The sequence below is a fragment of the Sus scrofa genome, chromosome 4 (assembly GCF_054392235.1).
Source record: "Sus scrofa isolate SSC_HxYL_T2T_F1_AM1 chromosome 4, Sscrofa_HxYL_maternal_Yorkshire_Landrace_v2.0, whole genome shotgun sequence".
Classification (NCBI taxonomy): Eukaryota; Metazoa; Chordata; class Mammalia; order Artiodactyla; family Suidae; genus Sus; species Sus scrofa.
The window spans coordinates 23,673,001-23,682,520 of NC_139386.1; positions in this window are offsets into that span (position 1 = coordinate 23,673,001).

The following is a 9,520-nucleotide window of genomic DNA, read 5'->3' on the forward strand; positions in this document are numbered from 1 at the left end:
TTGATCTAAAATAATCACTTGCTATTGTTTCTCGGATTATAGTCCCTGGTGCAAAAACCTTGGATCACTTTGGAAGTGTTATGACTGCATAATATAAGATCATTACTTCGTTGTGTAACTACTAACCATGGAGTTCCGTTTCTTGTAAAGGGACTACAGACTCCCCCATTCATGGCTTCCCTTCCTCTTCTTCCGATCTTTTTTTCTGTTTTCTTTCTTCTTTTTCAGGTCTTTCGCTACCTTACACATGCTTCTCTTTCCTTCTTTTTTTTTTTCCCCACACTGCAATAATTTCCCCTGATAATCTCACTGGCTTGAAATATTCACCAGCTACTTCTATATAAGTGATTTATAAATAATACAGATTTTTAACTCTCAGTGAATTTCTTAGTTTAATGTTGAAAGTTTTTGATTATGGAGCAACATCTGTGCTTGGCTATCAACAGTTTGTCAATTACTCAATACGTTTTTAACTGAATTTGTAAGTTTATCCTTCTGTTCATATCCACCCCAAAAAAGATTTTACCATCTACGTATTTATTTTTGTTCGGCATTATTATTCAATAAGTTTGAAAAATATAATAAGTTCATGAACTATAAAGTATATTACAGGAGTTCCCGTTGTGGCTCAGTGGTTAACGAATCCAACTAGGAACCACAAGGTTGCGGGTTCGATCCCTGGCCTCGCTCAGAGGGTGAAGGATCCGGCATTGCCGTGAGCTGTGGTGTAGGTCCCAGATGCGGGTTGGATCCTGTGTTGCTATGGCTGTGGCGTAGGCCGGCGGCTACAGCTCTGATTGGACCCCTAGCCTGGGAACATCCATATGCTGCAGGTGCAGCTCTAGAAAAGACAAAAAAAGACATTAAAAAAAAAGTATATGACAGACATAATATTATCTAATATACATACATTTCACTGTCTTTCAAAATTCATAATTTTTTCGCTGTTCGGTGTAGTGTATGGTTTTATTTAAAGGTACTGGCTCTGTGGTGAGACAGATGTGGTTTCCCATCCAAGGAAATCCTTTTACTAGTTATGTGACCAGATTTAAGTTTCAGTTTTCTTGTCTATAATATAGATATTGAAATAATTACTGCTTCTTCTTGTAATGATTAAATGAGATGTGGAAGGAGGGAGAGAGAGTAAGGGAGAGGATTGTTAATAGCACTTAAGTAGCAACAAAGTAAATTACAGTTAATCTTATTCATTCTCAACGTTATCTTTGTTTACCAACTCCTAAATTCCTTATTCTGAATCTTTTAATTTAAAAAACTTTTAAAATATAACAAGAGGAGTTCCTGTTGTGGCTCAGCAGTTAGGAAACCAACTAGGGTTTATGAGGATGCAGGTTCTATCCCTGGGTTGCTCAGTGGGTTGAGGATCTGATGTTGCTGTGAGCTGTGGTGTAGGTTGCAGACATAGCTCGGATCCTGCATTGTTGTGGCTGTGGCATAGGCTGGAGGCTGTAGCTCCAATTAGAATCTTAGCCTGTGTAATAGCCAAACAGGTAACCAGACAGGTAGGTGTACCCTGTCTTCTACAGGTGACAATTATCCCTCATTCGAGACTGAAATAAAACCTCTTATTCAGGGCCATGGGTCTTTTACTTGAAGGCTGAATCACCTACTGTTGGTACTTAATTATTCCCCCACATTAGCCACTGTTATCTGCTTTTGTGGTGATGTGTTGGACAGAGGGTGATACATCATGATGGTTAAAAACTTTCAGTCTGGGAGTTCTCATTGTGGCTTAGAGGTAACACACCCTGCTAGTATCCATGAGGTTTTAGGTTTGATCCCTGGCCCCACTCAGTGAGTTAAGGAGCTGGTGTTGTCGTGAGCTATGGTGTAGATCACAGATGTGGCTTGGATCTGGTGTTGCTGTGACTGTGGTGTAGGTCAGGAGCTCAGCTCCGATTTGATCCCTAGTTTGGGAACTTCCATATGCTATGGGTGTGGCCCTAAAAAAAGAAAAAAAAAAATAACAATAGAAACAAATTTCACAGTGAAAACCAACCTGCCTGACACCTATTTTCTGCCATGAATGTTTTACTATAGTTGTTTGTGGCATATCTTCTTATCCATCCTTTAATCCATTCGTCCATCCACCTCAAGTGAAACTGCAAATATCAGTACACTATTCTTTATACTCAAGCATGCATATCTAGAGTTTTATATGTTTTTTTGTTGTTGTTGTTTGTCTTTTTTTTTTTTTTTTTTCCTTTTAGGGCCGCACCCGTAGCATATGGAGGTTCCCAGGCTAGGGGTCAAATAGGAGCTATAGCTGCTGACCTACACCACAGCCACATAGGATCCAAGCCACATCTGTGACCTACACCACAGTTCACAGCAATGCCAGATCCTTAACCCACTGAGCAAGGCCAGGGATTGAACCTGTGTCCTCATGGATGCTAGTCAGATTTGTTAACCACTGAGCCATAATGGGAACTCCCTTATTTTTTTGCCTTTTTTTTTTGCTTTGATATTTTAAAATATATACACAGAGAAAGAGAGAGAGATACAGAACTACTAAGAATAAATAAAATAAAAACTCTGTATAATCCAACTCCTATCAGGATATGGAACATTAGCATCATTATAGAAAGTTCCCTCACACTTCTTGCCAGTCAATCCCCATTCTCATCTTTCAGAGGCAACTGCTGTTCTAATTTTTTCCCATGACATTAGTTTTACCTTTGGGATTATTAACTATCTACTCTGTGTCAGACAACTCAGCAAAAGGAATATCCAAATTTATCCATATTATTGCTTGTATCTGTGAGTCATTCTATGAAAAATGGCATTATATTTATCCATACCCTTATTGGTGGACACTTAAGATGTTTACAGTTTGGGACTATTATGAATGAGGTCCTATGACAATTCTTACAAAATCTTTTTGGGGCCATATGTTTCCATTTTTACTACCTACATACTTAGGAATGGAACTGATAGCTTACAGGGTAGATACATGTTTAGGAATATAAAAACTACTATATTTTTTTCCAAAGTGTTTATGCAATTAACATTCCTATAAACTATATATGAGATTTCAGCTGCCCAGCAAGTTTTTCCCATTTGGTTTCATCTGTCTTTCAGTTAGTTTCCAGTGGCTAAGGTTGCTCTGAAGTCTCTCTTCTGGTTTTTAAGTTCACAAAAATCTTTAGTTTTATTTTAGTTTCCCCAACTGAAACTGACTTGGCTTGCCCTCAGACTAACAGTTATAAAAAATGGTTACTCATTCAGTGTCATTCTCTTTTTCCAATTTTAGACTCTCCTTTAGAATCTGTCTGCTTTTGATCATGTACCAATTCCTTTAGGCTTCATTTGTTTCCTTAGAATTTATTATAATTATCTGAGAGGTTTGTGCCCAGTAGGAACTCACTCAGCTATACCAGAAGCTGAACACATCAAGTCTTATAAACCTATTTTGATACTGTCCTAAATTGCTCTCCTGTATTTCATTTTCCAAAAATTTCCCACCCATCATTAACATCAATCCCAGATGAAACATACTAACGTACAGAATCATTCCTGTGTTAAAAATGTCTTTAGTTTCTCTGCTCCTGGAAAAATAGTCCCAAATCCTATATTCTTAGCTTTGTGTTCAAGGTTCTCCATTATCTAAATATACTCATTTTTCAATTTAGTTATTCACCATATAGATAGCATATGAGAGAACACTTCTATAGAAAAGTTATTTTTTCAAAATATGCAACAACTTTATCATTGAGATATTACTTAAAATTTTGACCATTAAATTTAATTTCCTAGATTATTGGGGCTTGAATTCCTGCTTTATCGTTTACAAGCATACCTTGTTTTGTTCACTTTATTATGACTCACAGATATTGCTTTTTTCAAATTGAAGGTTTGTGGCATTGCAAGTCTATCAGCACCATTTTTTTCCAACTGCATTTAGTCACTTTGTGTCTCTCTCACATTTTGGTAATTCTCACAATATTTCAAACTTTTTCACTATTATTATATTTGTTGTGATGATCAGTGATCAGTGATTCTTGATGGTACCATTGTAATTGTGCACCTCAATCTATACCCACATCAGACGGCTAACTTAACTGATAAATGTTGTGTTCTGACTTCTCCACCATTTGCAGTCTCTCTCCCTCTCCCTGGGCTTCCCTCTTCCCTGAGACACTATATTCCCTTTCATAATACTAAACTTAGACAAAAATTAATAATCCTATAATGGTCTCTAAGTGTTCACATGAAATGAATAGTCCCCTATCTCTCACTTTCAAACAGAAGCTACATACAGATGATGAAGCTTCATGAGGAAGGCATGTGAATGCTGAGCTAGGCCAAAAAAGCTGGGTCTTTTGCACCCATTACCCATGTTGTGACTGCAAAGGAAAAGTTCCAAAGGGAAATGAAAAGTGCTACTCCAGTGAAATAAGAAGAATGTAAAACAGACTCATTGCTGATATGGAGGAATTTTTAGCAGTCTGAATAGAAAATCAAACCAGCCACATTTCCTTAAGCTAAAACCTAATCCAGAGCAAGACCCCAACTCTCTTCGGTTCCATAAAGGCTAAAAGAGGTGAGAAAGCTGCTGAAGAAGAAGAAGTTTGAAATTAGCAGATGTTGGTTCATGAGACATAAGGAAAGAAGCCATCTTCATAGCACAAATGTGCAAGGTGAGGGAACAAATGGTAATGTATGAGCTGCAGCAAGATATCCAGAAGATCGAGACGAGATAAATAATGAAGGTGGCTACACGAAACAACAGATTTTTTTTTTTTTTGTCTTTTTGCCTTTTCTAGGGCAACTTCCTGGGGCATATGGAGGTTCCCAGGCTAGGGGTCCAGTCAGAGCTGTAGTCGCCAGCCTACACCATAGCCAGAGCAACAGCAATGCGGGATTGGAGCCGCGTCTGCAACCTACACCACAGCTCACGGCAACACAGGATCCTCAACCCACTGAGCAAGGCCAGGGATCGAACCCGCAACCCCATGGTTCCTAGTTGGATTCAAAATAACAGATCTTTTTTTAATGTAAACAAAACAGCTTTATACTGGAAGAGGATAAATTTTATAGCCAGAGAGGAGAAGTCAATGCCTGGCTTCAAAACATCAAAGGACAGCCTGACTCTCTTGTTAGGGGCCAGTGCAGCAGGTGACTTTAAGTTGAAGCCAATGCTCATTTATCATTACAGAAAATCCAGGTCCCTATTCTCCAGATCATCTCTGCCTGTGCTCTATAAATAGAACAACAAAGCCTGGATGACAGCACATCTATTTGCAACACAGAAAGCCCACTATTGAGACATACTGCTGGGGGAAAATAAAAGATTCTTTCAAAATATTACTGTATTTAATTAAAATTAATGTATTAATTATTGTATTAATGTATTAATTAATGTATTAATACATCTGGTCACTGAAGAGCTCTGAGAGAGATGTACAGATGAATGTGGTTTACATGACTTTATCACAACATCCATTCTCCAGCCCCCAGATCAAGGAGTCATTTTGATTTTTGAGTCTAATATTTTTAAGAAGTGTCTTTTGTAAGATTACAGCTGCCATAGATACTGATTCCTCTGGTGAGTCTGAGCAAAAGAAATAGAAAAACTTTTGGAAATAATTTACCATTCTAAATGCCATTAAGAACATTTGTAGTTCATGGGAAGATGCCCCAATATCGACATTCACATAAACTTGGAAGAAGTTGATTCCAACCCTCATGGATGACATTGAGCAATTCAAGATTGCAGGGGAGGGAGTTATTCCAGGTGGTAGAAACAGGAAGAGAATTAGAATTAGAAGTGGAACCTAAAGGTGGAGCTGAATTGCTGCTATCTCATGATAACCCTTGAATGGATGAGAAGCTGTTTCTTATGAATGAGCAAAGAAAGTGATGGAATCTTTCTTGGGAGAAAAACTATTGTAATATTGGCTTTATTGTGGTGGTCTGGAATCAGACCCACAATATCTCCAAGTTAAGCCAGTATTAGCTATGCAACCTTTGGTGGGATGAGAAAATACCAACATCAAAATTAGTATGAAAAAATAAGATACACTCTTGCCCAAAACCTTACCCCCAGCCAGGGACATGCAATCCAGAGGGAAATCCCAATTTCCAACTTTTCCCTAGAGAATCCCCAAGTACTTATGCAGTGCTGTATGTCAATTATATCTCACTAAAACTGAAAAAACATAAATAAGAGTTACGAGGATATGCTACAAAGGAAGTTACCTATGCATCTCAGAAATTTATGGGATTAATAATCTCTTTGAAAATAAATAGGAAGTTGAATTTGTACACGAAAATTCACTTATTACATAAATTCCTTAAATTTTAGAGCAATGTAACTAGAATACTATTTCAGCAAAGAAAGGCTGGAGAGAGATATCAGTATCTGCTCTGTGTCTATACAATAGATAAAGTGATATAGATAATTTGTGATAAAGATAATTTGTAGAAATATGAAGTAGAGATTGCCTACAACATCCAATGGATAGATCCATAACACTCTATAAAGACATTTGAAAGGAGATTGCCTACAACATCCAATGGATAGATCCATAACACTCTATAAAGACATTTGAAAGGATCCTCTCATAAGAAATATATAGGAATTAAGAAAAAGATCAAGCAATGAATGAAGATGGCTTAGTTTTCTTATAACCATTTTCTGACTGTTCATTATAGAGCTCGGTTGGAGACATTCATGAATTAATTATCATGTTATTCTTCAAGACAGGATAGTATTCATAAAATTTCCCATAATTGAGAAAGAAAAGTTGATCTAACTTCCTTTAATTTGTCACAGTTTCCCTGAAAAGCTACGCTACTACAAAGAGGTCTTGGCATTGGTAAAAACAAGGTAGTACATTTATTCGCATTTTATGCACGAAGAAGACGCTCACATAAATTTTAGCTGTACTTTATTAATGCCTTCTACCAAAAGAATAGTTAAAAAAATGATATTCATTACTTTCCTCTTTGTATTGTTGGAGAGGAAGAAATTTCCCTCTACCTTTCTTGGTTCTTATGGCTGGCCTAAAAATGAATTTGACATGAGCCAGGTTTAGCAGGAGAAAATCAAACAAAACTTTAATAACATTTATGCATGGGAGAGACCTCGGAAAACTGAGTAACTCACCAAAATGGTCTAAGTTCTCACCTTAAATACCATCTTCAGAAAAAGGCAAGAGGCTATCATGGTAGTGGTTTGGGACTTCAAAGGAGAGGAAAGCAATTGACATTGATATGGAAAAGCAAATGTTTGGTAAACAAATGTTTGCCTCGCTGTACAAGGGCCATAGAATATGGAGTGGGCCACAGTCTCTAGGCCCTACCACAAGGAGCCCATGTGTGTGGGGGCTTTTTTGGTTTTTTGTTTTTGGGGTTTTGTTTTTGTTTTTGTTTTTTAGAGCCACAACCACAGCATATGAAAGATATGAAAGTTCCCAGGCTAGGGGGTGAATTGGAGCTACAGCTGCCATCCTACACTATAAGCCACAGAAACACAGGATCTGAGCTGCATCTGCGACCTACACCAGAGCTCAAGGCAATGTGTCCAGGGATCAAACCCACATCTTCCTGGATACTAGTTGGATTCATTTCAGGAACTCCCCCATATGTTTTTACATATCTGTGGTGACAGCTGTGTTCCAGGAAGAGGGTCTTTATCTGTTCTTTAGGCAGCTAAGGGAGAGGTAAAAAGAAAGACTTCCTGAGTCTTCTTAAAATCAGCCAAGATTAATCCCCATGCTAAAAGAGATTCATTTCAGAGGGGCAAAGTTTTGCTTCCCTAGATATACAAATAATGTATAAAGTAATTAAAAGCCTTTAGCCAATGTGCTAAGGAAAAAAGAATCTAAATAATAAAAATATTTATTTTGAAGCCTTAAAATATGCTCTGTACCCAAAGAAATAATATTTTTAAAGTTGGTAACCTTTTTAAAGTAATTAAAATAAAAGCTTTTTTTTAAAAAAAGAATTCCAGTATGATCTTCTACAGGCAAGTTAGAAACATTCAGGTAACTTTGGTACTGTATTAACTGAACATTTTCTGTTTGCTTAAAGTTTCATAATATAAGATGCTTAATTATTGATGCATTATTGTAAATTTATATATTTTATTCACTGGTTATTACTGTAATAGAGTAACACTTCCTTTGGGCTTAAAAACAGAACTGAGAAAAATGCATTCAAAAATTTGCTCTTCCTGCATAGTGTGTAGTATCAGTGACTTACTGAACTACTGCCACTCATGTATTCCCGCTTATTGATCAACTGTGTTTATCAGGCTATAATCGGAAATATGTGAAAATGTAATTTTAAAAAAAGACATGGCCAACGATCTTTGTAAATTCACATCCAAGAGATTTTCTAGTGTTCCAACATGCTATTAAACAAACTATTGATAGTTTGAAGAAAAATCTTTATTTCCCAAAGCCTAAGTCATTTATTTTGAGCTTAAAGTTCTTAAAAAGTCTATGTTCTAGTATAAGCAGATGTTTTTGGTCTATGCATCTATTAATTTATTCAAATAACAATTTATTATGCATCATCAACCACACTTTAGGAATAATTATGCACAAATATATTTTTAGTATGAATGAATTTAAAAAAGCATAACAAGGATTCTTCCATTATAGGAGTATATGGTCTAATAAAAAAATATCATTTTGTAGATCCTGTTTCATTATTGGGCACACATAAAGATAGACAAAATTTTCTTTTAATAAGTAATACCAAATAAACAGAAAATCATTATATGCTTTGGGCTGTGCAATAAGTGCTATGAATACAAAGAATAATAACAATGGTATCAATAGAAACATTGATGACAATAGTTGCTGGTGATGATTAAATGCTGTTACTCTGCTAGATGACTAATAATCATTTACGTACATTATGTATGTTGAATCTTGGTCTTTTAATATGCTCTTAGATTCAGCTTGATAGTACATTGTTGAGATGGTCTGCATCTATATTCATAGGGAATATGATACGTTGCTTTGTGTGTGTATGTCTGTGTTAACCTCGTCTGTCTTTGGTATCAGAGTCACTCTGGCTGCATAGAATGAGTTAAGATGTGTTTCCTCCTCTCCTACTATTTTTGGAAAAGTTTGAGAAGGATTGCTGCTAAAATTTTTTAGATGTTTGTGGAATTCACCAGAGAACCCATTGGTCTTGAAGTTCGTGCTTCTGGAAAGTCATCTGAGTATCAGAGTGACTGCTCTTGGAAGAAGATCTAGACAAAATGAGGTGTAGAGAACAAAAATAGAAGTGAAAATTAGAAATATAAATTAGGGTAGAAGAGATGGATTTTGTTTTTATTGTAAGCCATATTAAGATCATAAACCCAATGATCAACCCTATCTTTCAAGGTCTTTGATGGTAACTAACACGGAAGATTTTATCTATTAGTATATGAATAAGTGATGTAAGAGACTGGCAATTGCCTGCAGAAATATAATATCAAAAGGACAGGAATAGGAAGGGTACAAGTCTAATTAATGAAGGAGCTTGAATACTTTATCAG